Below are 12,083 nucleotides of genomic sequence, written 5' to 3' on the forward strand. Positions count from 1 at the left end.
AGATTAATGACTGGCTAGTCATCATCGACATGATCCTTCTACCGGTGCCTGATAGTTTAATAATGCTGCCACTAAAAAAAAAAAAAACAAAGATTGGGGCGAAAAGGAATACGCGGTTCTGTTTCGAAGGGCTCCTAACGGGATCAATTCAGCCGTTTTAAAGAGCCCTACATTGTAGAGCATGCCCGCAATGTGTGTTCTCGATTGTGATCGTTTAAGCAACACATGCCGGCACATGCGTTCGATATTTGGGGCAAAAGTTTTAAAGTGTGTCATCGAAACAAACCGGAAATTTTATTTTTCGAAAAAAAAATCACCCATGATCATACAAAAAATAGGGTGGGGATACGCTCAATGAAAAGATGCTCTAATATGTATATTCTTACTGACCATCGTTTTCCTAGATCGTTTAGATCTCTTGCTGCTGCGAATGTTGAACCCTTTTATATCTTAGTAGTTGGCCTCCTTTAAGATGCAACGAGGCGGCATACAGCTTTCACTTATCAATAGTGATTTTTACATATTTCTTTAAAGTTGTTTCAACTCTTTCTAGTGCAGATGTTTTGTAGCACAACAAACTACCTTAAAATTTCAAATATGTTTTTCAATAGAGAAAAGTGTGGTCCTTAATTTAAGTGCAAGCAGAGACATTATTAATTGTTCCTGGAGTCAATAGGAATGATTCTATTGAAAATAAACCTTCTAAGACAAATAGTCTAGGGTTGCGAGTAACAAGTAATTCCTATAATACTTTTATTTTAAATGAGCGTCCAATTTCTGTTCTGCACTTTCAATTTCTTTAATTAATGAAATCATAGATTTCAATTTTACGAATGAAAATCCTTTAGCACAGGCTGACTTTTGGCAGAAGTTAAAATGATGCCCATTGAGGATGAAATTGTTGTGAATTAAATTTTTAATAGACGAGTTTTTAGAGACGCTTCATGAAATTGCAATTGATGCATGTGTTAATCTACAATTAAAATGCATGGTATTGTTGCGTTCTTATTTCTTCTAAAAATACTCTAAAAACGGTTTCGAGGAAACAGGTGAATATTTAGCAAACTCATTATCCTTGTGTAACGGGCAGACATTGGCACCAAACGGTTATTCTAATCCAAACCCCCCCGATCCGAAACCAACAAATCGAGAACCAAACAAAACCTGTGCAGATTTTGATTTCCTTCATTTTCAATAATGAAAATTGTTTTCCGGACTAAAAATGGACCAGACGGGCGGACAAGGGCATCGAACGTGAGCCGTTGATCAAACGCTCGCTTCCCCCCTGCTCGCTTCCCCCCTGCTCGCTTTGCTCAGAGGTTTGGCGCTAGACTTCTGGCGGAGATTCGCTGCGAGAAATTAGCATATAATGAGTCCAATCATAACGTAAACATATGTTTTGATTTCACCAATCGATTAATGCCCATTCACGGAGCCTTCGAAGGAGATTCTTGAGGAAGTTTCGGCCCGCATGGGTCCGTTTATCAAATTAGACTCTTGGCCAGCTCGGAGCCCGGCTGGCACCAGTCGTACTGTAGCGATTATTATTCCGACCATTGGCATGGCGGTGATCGGAGATGGTTTTGGGAAAGGGTGAAAATTTGATTAGCCAACCGTTCTTCGGGGGAGAGGTTCTCAGAACATCAGCAAGGACACGATGCGGCTTTGACGAGTTTCGATGGAAGGTGCATGACGATCACGAGTAATCGAAAAGGACATGGTTTTGGTGGAGCTTTCAAATCGATTCATTCCTCGGTTATGAGGGCGCTAGGGAAGGAAACCGCAGGGTTGGGTGGGTAGCGTTACGACCACGATCGAAGCAAGACAAATAATCGTCTAGTTCCGTTTTCACTTTTCCTTGCAGCAGGAGCTTTTCGATTCCCCAAGTTCTTGGAGCTGGCCGTGTTTTCTGGCACTTCTGGGACCTTATGGTATGGCTGCTGCTCTTCATGATGCTAATGATGATGAGACGAACCTCCCTGCGCGTCGTGAGCGAGAGAAAGATGATTGGCAAGAAGGGACGAACACCGAAAGAAGCAGGTGATTTTCTTCCTACGTTCGCGTTACACTGGTTTCTTGTACGAGCCTCCCTGATCATTTAATCATTCAGATTGCAGCGCGCATAATTGGACGGTTTATCGTACTAAACACACCAATTTCGATGGTTGGGAAAAAAAACAAAGCAACCTAAAGCTGGCTTTTCCGATCAACGCTGACGCAGCAAAGGGGGAACCGTGTGCGCGATCGAATCCGGGTTTGATCGATTGGGTTTTTGGAAGGAAGCGGAAAATTATCGTTGACGCGTTGTTTGCTTCTGCCTGACGGTGGCTTACCTGTTGCAAACACACACACACACAGACACCCTCAAACACACAAATAGTGAATCACGGACCTCGCGTCTGCTTTCCGGTTTATGTTATATATTTTTCCAATCGACATTTTCCACCCATTTTTGTTGAGGCCCAAAATCGGTTTGCCTGCCTCCCCTTGCCCACCCTCAGCCTCCCCGGTGTGTGGTAAACGGAAAAATCGAAATGAAATTTCGTACGGGCTGCGATGTTTAAGCCGCATCGAACTCTACCGGGGCGATGCGCCGTTATCACGCGGAACACCGTGGGAACGGAAAAGAAATCCAAGATGTTTTCCCGAAAATAAGCCCGGGCCGAAAATTGCACCGACCACCGGCCGGCCCGCGGAAAGGAAATGATTACGATAAACGGTTCGGCAATTAGGTGTAGTGCCGTTTTATGATTTTCATCACTCGCATTAGAACGGCGCATGGGCGAGTGCAGCGCTGCAGGATGTTGTTGAATCGAGGATGCACGCGGAAGAAGATCGTCTAGCATCAGCAGGCGGGTGGCTATCTTTCTTTGCAGCGGATTCAAATTATTTGCCAAAACTTTTAGCATCCTTTCAGCAACGGCACCGTTCTAATAATTTCACTTTTTTTTTCTTAAAATGGAAAGATGGTACTGCTATGCTTATTTCCCCGTGAATCAGTTGAACAATAAAGTAAACTTTTATAAATTTGTATCGATCCGTACGATAAAGTTTTCACTTGTTTCCGTTACGAATTAAACTCGTGATAGCTTAGTTTTATTTTTTGCTACATTAAAAAAACATTGTTTGACTCGAAATTCTTTAGTTTTTCGAATACATTTGTTTTATGAATTTGATTATCGATTTAAATAAATTCCAAACGTTAGAAGAAATTTCATTTTTAATTTTTGGGTGAAATGCCGACGCATGAAGAACAATCCGCCTTGTAATATCATTCGCCAATTTTTGTAAGTAATGAGTTTCATTACGTAACAGCACGATGAAAGCGATTAACATGAAAGCATGAACATGGGGCATTTTACACCGTACACCAAGCACGAATAGGACAATAAATAACAAGCGTGTCAAACCCATCAATTCATTTAGCAAACAAAGCTTTTAACCAATTACAGCATGCTTGTTACACCTTGCGAATATTAATGAATGTATCTAGTTAGCACTTTTCCAACTTCATAATTAAAGCTTTCTGAAAAGGTGGGAAGCACATTTTTTTGAACTATTTGTTTTGTGAATTTAATATTTCTTGAATTGAGTAATTGATTATAACACTATTGTCAAGTTCACATGTCAATTAAATACATAATTTTGCAATAATAACATAACTTTTTTACGTGCGTTGGTGACTTTATGTGATATTTATATCTTATAGGACTTGAAGCGCTCTATTAGTTTTCTCTTGAATTTGTGAATACTACCGTGCCAGTTTCTGCCGACGGCAGTGAGATCCTTTTCGGTTTCGGCTCCATGATCTGGTGCCCGAGAAACAACACCGTGCCGCGATCACCCGTCGGCAACGAACTTCAACTCTATCCGCATCATGCGTCCCGAGGTGCAACTGACTCACGAACTCCTAAAAAAACCGCAACAACTCGAAACCACTAACGTCGCCAACACCCATCGTCCGACGGATTTCGACGGACGGCGAACTAGGCAGGATCGGGAAGGGTAGCCTGGGCAATTTTCTATAATTTATACCAATTTTGTTTATAATTTTCATTTCTGAACTTCACTTTTTTGTCGAACCGCGCGTCGGTGCGGTCAGGTCCGTTCGTGGTTCCGATTGCGTCGATCGCCCGGGACCGGCGACGGCTGGCCGAACGGTTGTCGTGAGTTCAAAGGTACAGTGCCAGCGAATTCAGCCCGATCTCCGGGCTTCCAAACCCTCCCTCGGTTCGATGCCCTCCCTCGGTTGGTTTGAAGTCTGCTGAAGGTCCTCCGTTCGAGGATCAAATCGACAGACCAAATGCGATGCCCGGGAGAGGGGTCCAAAGCGCGCCAAAAAGTGCATGTGGTTGTCTGTGTGTTGTATTTCGTATTTTTTCTTGATCACCACGTCAGTCAGCATCTTGGTCCACCGTGTTCTTGAGCCGCGAAGGAAGGAGGCTGCCAGTTTGGTGTCGGGAAAAACCGAAACGCCCGAACGCAACTCTCAATGCTCATTAATTTCCACTTTTCTTACTTTTCCTTTTTCGGACGGGTACGACAGCGCTGAAAGTGCAGCTTTTGACCATCCGTTGCACTGGCATTGGGCAAACCTCAAGACACCACTCGGGGTTACCGAAAACTTCCACTAACACCCACCAGGAAGTTTCGTTCGTCACCGAGCGACACGCGGAAAAAAAAGGGGAAAGACTGTGGCGAAGCCGACTTTGCACAACATGGATTTCGTAAGCCAGGTATTTCAGCTGCCCGCAGCCGGACCGAGATAACATCTGAGCGGTGGACAAAAATTGCTCCAGAATCGATGATTGGCAGCGAAGAGCACGGAACGCCAACCGGTAATGATCACGCAAGATGGCAGATCGAGTGTTGAGGTTAAGTGATGCGTCAGAGTCGTCCTCTCCATTTCGTTCGGCACTCCGATGGTAGCCGATAGTGCGCTTACCGTGCCGCCAGCTAATAAACGGCATGGGGCGTGCGGTAAGTATTTCTTTTTAAGGCGAACACTTTCGTGCCCGATTCTTGAACGATATCTTGATATACCGAAGGTGCTGATATTGCGATGGAGGACGACAAACGTACGACAAACTTGCCGTTGAAAGAGGGATGAAACGAAACCGCTCGAAGGTGCCATTTGGAGCTTCGTATGGAACATTCAATTAGGATCGTTGTATAAAGGCGGGTGTCTTATCAGGTTGGAAGTAATTTATTAATCGTGAATAACGAAAGTACTTTGTGGATAAATTGTTTGCAACGAGGTGAAAGGTGTAGGAGAAGCTCGTCGCGACTGTCAAGGACTTTCATAGGCAGGCATTCTCATTTGATTTCCCGGCGGTAGATTTGGCAAAGTCCTGAACTACATAAAAACAACAAAACATGGATTTTTATACCTTTTAACTTTGTAAACATTGTGCACCAAAATATTTCCTGCTAGATTTGTCTTTGAAATGTGCCTTTGACGCAATAACTTAAAATCAATTTATTCTTTTTAATATTTTATTTTTAACAGGGTAACCTTTTCGAACTAAACAGATAACAAAAAACATAGCTAATAAACATAAGGAGACACCAAATGCTACAATTTGCACGACGGTAGCATTTTCGGACATGCCCCCAAGTACGTAGTTGTTATATTGCGTATACCTACGGCGAATTTAATGTTCGCTCGCCCCCAATTAGGGTTTTGCTACCATGTGGGAAAAATACAATTTTGAAAAAAAAACTAGGGAAAATTTTACAAAAAGTACCAATCATCCAACCACAAGAAGGTTGTCGAAGGGTGGTCCCGAGGACTCAGCGCTAGGGTGTAAAGTAATTGAGGAAATTCAAATTCAAAACAGACACAAAGAACAAATAAAGCGAGCGTGTGGTTTGACCTCAGGTGGGGGAAACTAAAAGAGTCAGTTGGGAAATGTAACCGTTCTCCCCCGTGGCACATGAAGTAGGTTTTGGTGGTTTATTTTAAAGTAGCGCTGAAAGAATTATTCAATTTAGAGGAGCGATTTAATTTCTTCCCCGATAAATAGTTCCCTGTGTGTGTGTGTGTCTCACGAAGCGATGAGTTGGTAAATTTCATCGAATGCTTTTTGGCCAGCTTTTAACCGGCAGCTAAATTCGGGGCCGATGAGTTCGGCGCACGAACGCTTAGCAGCTTGATCACACACATAAACACCTTTTATGGACCTTTTCTTGACGGAATTTTCTGTGCGTGCGCGACACGTGATCATGTCGAACTGATCATGTTCACCCCCAGGGGGATGCATTTTACATTACCATGCCGTTGTAAAGAATTGACTCCAACTGTTAGCACGTTTTGCGAATCATCAGATCACCGTTCGAACTGACAGACATGCTACGGACCAGGAAGCATCCGCATCCCGATGGTTTACGATGGAGAATCTGATCGAGTCCCCCAAGGCGTACGATAATATTGGGCACAATTATTCCGAAACGCAAACCGAACAATCGCCACCGGAAAAAGCAGTGAAAGCACACACTGCCGGCACTCTTCCGTCGATGTCGTCCCCTTCGCTGTGCCCTGCGAGCTGATAAACGGCGAAAATGATACCGATAGTAATAATAATAATAATCAACGCGACAGTGCGCGTACGAGATTGCATCGTATAATTTGCAAATTAACATTTAATTTACGAAAACTAAATACACACAAAAACGCAACCACCACCAGTCGGCCACCGGTGTTACGCTGAGAAATGGGTTTCTTTCCGTCGGCAAAATACAGACCATCCGAAGCAAGTCAGTCTGTGAGGCCCGTGGTTTGAACGGCTGGATAGTTTGCCTCGCATGTGTCGTGTGCTGGAAGGCGATGCAAGGAGACGGCCATCGTGACGTTCCGTTGGATCGCTGGAGCGGGAAGAATTTTTGGTTTTGGTTCGGATGGTAATTAGAACGGGAAACGGTCAGGGCGCCGCGGGGCTATCGAGATTCGGTACCGATAATTAACGGGCTAGTTTTGGGAGGAAATCTGCAAAATCTGCTGCCTGGTGGAAAGGATAAGGCGAAGCTAACATAAATTCCGCGATCATTAACGATTCGGATGAAGATGAAGGAATACGGATGATGGAAAATATTGCTTGAGCTTGAGAAGATGATATCAAACTTTATACAAACTTCACTGCAGAGAATTAAACTCGCAGGACATTAGGGGGAAACTTTTAGAAACGTAACGTTCCACGAATGATGATCTCCACCATAAAGGCATCGGGTTTATGATTTGAGCGCCACGAACAACCAGACCGTTCGCCAACTAATTGCAGCAAAACGCCAAAAGCTAGCGGCTTCCAAACTGCTCCAACTCGCCCAAAATTCAATCAATCGCATCGCCAAAGGTGGTAATCAGAGCTGGCTGTCATTTCTAGTTCGCTCGGCGTTCCCGGAACGTTGGCGTTCCCGTTTGGCGGCGACGTTGACGATTAAAATGTGATTCCATCGCTGCGTTTCGGACGAAATTGGTCCCAGTCGAAGGGGTCCCAGGTCCGGAGCGAGTTTCATCGGGTGTTAATCAAATAGAGTGCAACCTGCACGACCACAAAGAGAACCCCTCCCCAAGGGAAGGAGTTCCCGGAGGGTTCGTGGGCAGTGATTTTGATTTGTTTTTCTTGCTTTGCCGCGGAAAACCGCAAAGCGACGAACCCCTCGGTCCGGTTTGTGGTTGGTGTCCTTCTTCCTTCCACAGGCCCTCAGGGAGGGCGTTCTAGTCGGGTGCTGCTGCTGCTGCTGCTGCCGTGGGTATCAATTAGAAGTGTTTTATATTTCCGATTTCGATAAATTTCCCCCCTTCCTATGTCTCCGAAGCATAAGAAGAAGTCACCGCCAACCATCCCGGGCTCGGAAAGGATGGGTTTCTTATTTCGATACAAACATTTTGCTCCCCACGATCCCGTCGATTTCGTACGTTTTTGTCTGGTGTCTCTTGATTTTGGGGTCTGCCAGCGTTGACTCCTGTCCTGATTTGGCGCGGAGACTAACCTGAAGCATAAAACCTGGCTGACTGCAGCCAGCAAATGATCCCTTCCGCCCGGGATCCCTAGAAAGGCCGCTGGGCATCCGAACGCCGAAACGAGCCGCGATGCCTGGCGATGATGAATGAATCCAGTAATTAAGGCCGAGAAAACTTCCCCCTTGCTTTTGGGGCGCAAATCAAAAAGATTTTGTGAGGTGTGTGTGTGTGCGCCGGGAGGAAATATTTCGCGGAAAACGAAAGTAGCATGTTTTTGACTCCGAGTTCGGAAAGCGGTTTCTGAGGCCCGCTTTTTTTTATCGATCAATTCTTTGGAGCTCCGGTAAAGCTCGTGCTGCCAGTAGCTCCTTCACTTCTGAATTCCCGGTGGATATACTGTGGTCCGTTTTCAGAATGGGAAGCCGGACCCCGTGCCTTCAGGGGTTTCCGGTGAACGGCTGGCTTGCCATGTCGATCAAAGCCTCTCGGGTTGAACTTTTCGACGATGTCCAAGGGGTTTCTCCTCGACAACGTGCGACGGGTTTCGGGTTCACCCCCGGTGGTTAAATGGCTCCGTCTGTCAACGGCGTCCTCGCGAAAGCCGCGTCCGAAGATTGACACCGGCAGCGTTTGTGTGTAATTGTGGTTCCGGGAAGGCAAAAATGGATCACCGGCTCGGGCACTTATCGACAGCCGCTTTCCGCCGTCGGTTGTGTCTCGCGAACTGTGTCACCCGAGCGACGTCTTGAGCGTGAAGCTTCATTGCTGGTGTGTGTGTGTAAACCATGGTCACTGTGTGTAGGGGTGGCTGGGGTAATACGCACCCCTGGGGCAATACGCACCCTTTCCCGTTTCCCTTGAAAAACGAGTTTTGGACGCGTTAAAAGTAGTCACCCTGTAAGATCAAACTAAAATATGGTCACCCTGTGAGTTTGATAACTCTACATCAACAGAAACGCGAAATAAACGCAAAACAAAATCATTCTCAGCTCAGACAGTTTTTGTTATAATGTGACGTACCATTCCGCTAAGGAATATTAAGTGCAAAAACCGATATTCACCCACGTGGAATACGAAATTTAGTGAATTGAGAATCAGTTCTTGAGACTGTTCATGAAAATTTCGGGAAGTATGCAGATTTACTCATATTTTAGTTGAAAATGTGTTCAACTATGAATGGGGGCAATATGCACCCAGTATGTCGGGGTAAAATGCACCAGTTTGTAAACAAACTATCTTCATTTGACAGTAGATGTTGCCTCTTTGTTGTGGTGCGTATTGCCTCTTTGTTATGGTGCGTATTGCCCCTTTGTTGTGGTGCGTATTGCCCCTTTGTTGTGGTGCGTATTACCCCTAGCAAAGGTGCGTTTTGCCTCAACCAGATACAGATCGATCAAAAATTGAACTTTTTCAAAACTGAAAAAAATACGTTTTTCTTAGCAAAAAAAGCAAACATTCCTGAATTGGTAACTAGTTTGAACCTTTATGAATCCTATCCAGTGATAAAATCAACAATCAAGAGCCAAGTTGTTAGAAAATTTTATAGTTTTCCTTAAGGGGTGCGTATTACCCCATCCACCCCTACTAGATTCCCTTAAATCACCATACCACAGGCGAACAATAAAGCAAAGAAACCCCCGCCGGAGACGAGCGAGAGATGATGGCCACTTCGAGACGAGTTTTACCGTTTCGAGGGCAGCGCAATATTCAAATGACAACGACAGTCCCTTTCGACCGTCACCGTGCAGCTCGCATCTATATATCGGTTTGCTGGGGTGTTTCTTTTTTCCAATTTCCGTTATCAGCAATTAGTCACCGTTTGCTGCTGTTGGTGCTGCTCCGTACGCCGGAGTTTGAACTCCGGCGCGAGACCCGGTGCGTCGTTGCAGCAATTGCACCGTTTGCAAGCTGGTTAGAAATGGACCTTGTTCCATTCAAGGACCTGCAGCGTGCGGCCGTTGTGACTGTTTTTTTTTACCGCCGCCCTTTCTTCGCTCCATCCCTTTCGCCGGTGAGTCGGTGCTGGATGATAATTGTTATCGATAATTAGGCAGCAATTTCCACTTCACTTCTGTCAGTGCGCTGCTCATATTTTCTTTTCTCTGTTTGAGTGTCGCTTTTTTTGCCTCCTCAACCCTTCTCGCGCGCGTGGTGCTTAGTTTTTCCACTTACTTTGCATTCAAATGGCATCCCCTTTGATACCCCGGTCCGTCGTGGGGGCCGTTGCGTTTTTGCACGAGGACCTCGAGACGCGTCGTCTTCCTTCGCTGTCACGGCGCGTGTGTGTTGGATGGTGCAATTTAACGGGCAAGGGGTCTCGGGGTTTGGGGGGGGCCAGCGCTACCCAACTTGATGGCTCGATGTCAGGGAGGACGATTTTTCAAACCCGGCCCTGTCATAAATGGGAAAATAATTGAGCAAGGAGCGCGACCTGGCGGGAAGCAGTTGGGGGTGGGCGTTGGTAGGGATGCATTTGTTTGCGAAAATAAGGACTCGGAAAACAAATCTTTGTGGTTTTATACTGCTCAACGATGGATACATTTTACAGAAAATGAAATAAATTTAGTGATAGTTTCTTTGTTAAAATAAAAATATTTTTTAATGATTTGACATGGCTATTTGAATTCATGGATTTTTAAATTATGCCTTTTGTTTGAATCCTTTGCGCCCTATTATTTTTATTTTAAAGATGCAAGATAGCGCAAGATTCATTTAACTTCCACAATTCTTTTTATCTTAAGTCGCTCTAATATGTTTTTGTAACTGGTAAAAGTTCCTCATCCTTTTTGAACAAAACATTTCATATTTACATTGACTTTTTACTTTCATCTTTGTCTTTCGCAATTTATCAAATGCCCTTATTTCGTTTGTATTTATTTCCATGAAGTTATAGGTAATTCAAATTTTGTCTAATTTCACGTCTTCAGTTTCATTCAGTTTTTTCATTTTAATTTTTTCATTCCGAAATGCCAAGTTTATGTTGGATCCTAAAAAGTGGATTCTCGTCTTTAAACTGAAAATGCGAAATAATATAATATCAAAATGCGGTTTACTTACTTATCTATCTCGGCAAACCCTGGAATGATGTGGGCCCGATAAAATCTGCAGATCGGTGCTTTAGAGTATAAAATCTACCGTTTTACGCCTATTAGACCAATGTTTCGTTCATACAAAAACATTCTTTTGAGTCTGTTTATTTAGATAGCTCCCTGATAGATTAATTAACATGTGTAATGTCTTTTTCGCTTTGGCATTTAATTATTATTTTCCCCGGTTTATTCACTCCCGAAACCACTCCGTTAGCCACTTTTCTAATAAAGTTGATAACGCACTCCAACGGTGGAAACCCATCTATTAGTGTCACTTTTACTTAAATCCAATGCACTAATCAACTGCAGCGGCGCGGTCTGGTGTTCTTCCATTTCATTTCATTCACTTCATTTAGCGAAAACCTGTGAAAAGAAACCAATTGCCATTGCGATGGAAGTAATAATTACTGTGAGAATCGTAATGTACGGAACGGCGCGCTCGGGAAATTATACAAATCAAACTCTGCTGCATTATGCAACTGCACCCACGCGTGCAATGCGCCTTGTGACCGGACTCAGGAGGAAAAGTGGGTTTCCTTTTTCCCCGAACCCGGTGCGGCCGAATGGCTTTATTTTTCCCGAGCAAACACAGACGCTGTTTCACTGCTCTAGCAAGGATGAACCAATGCCGGCGTCTAACACACAACAACTGCATCCCGGAGCACTGCACACATACAAAAATACACATCGAAAGAGACTTGCACTAAAGTGGCCAGCTTGACGTACGGCCAGCGCATCGAGGAGACATAAATCCATCACCGCGCACCGCCCGACCCCTCGTGCCCCTTCGGCCACTTTCCGGTGTGTAATTTTTCCGCACGTAGCGTGATTTATTGAAAAGTGTGTGTAGCCACAGCCAAAGGGAGTCAAACGACGGGGAAACGTTGTGCCGTGTGTGTGTTAAGGCTGTAGCGAGCCAGTTCAGTTTCCTTCGACCATTTTTATTCACATTGTTTAGATTTCCCACCACGGCTCACGTGCGTCGACGACGTTACATCTTGCCTATCGTCTGCTAGCCGCTTCCACACACAATT

Source organism: Anopheles coustani, chromosome 2, assembly GCF_943734705.1.
Source record: "Anopheles coustani chromosome 2, idAnoCousDA_361_x.2, whole genome shotgun sequence".
Lineage (NCBI taxonomy): Eukaryota > Metazoa > Arthropoda > Insecta > Diptera > Culicidae > Anopheles > Anopheles coustani.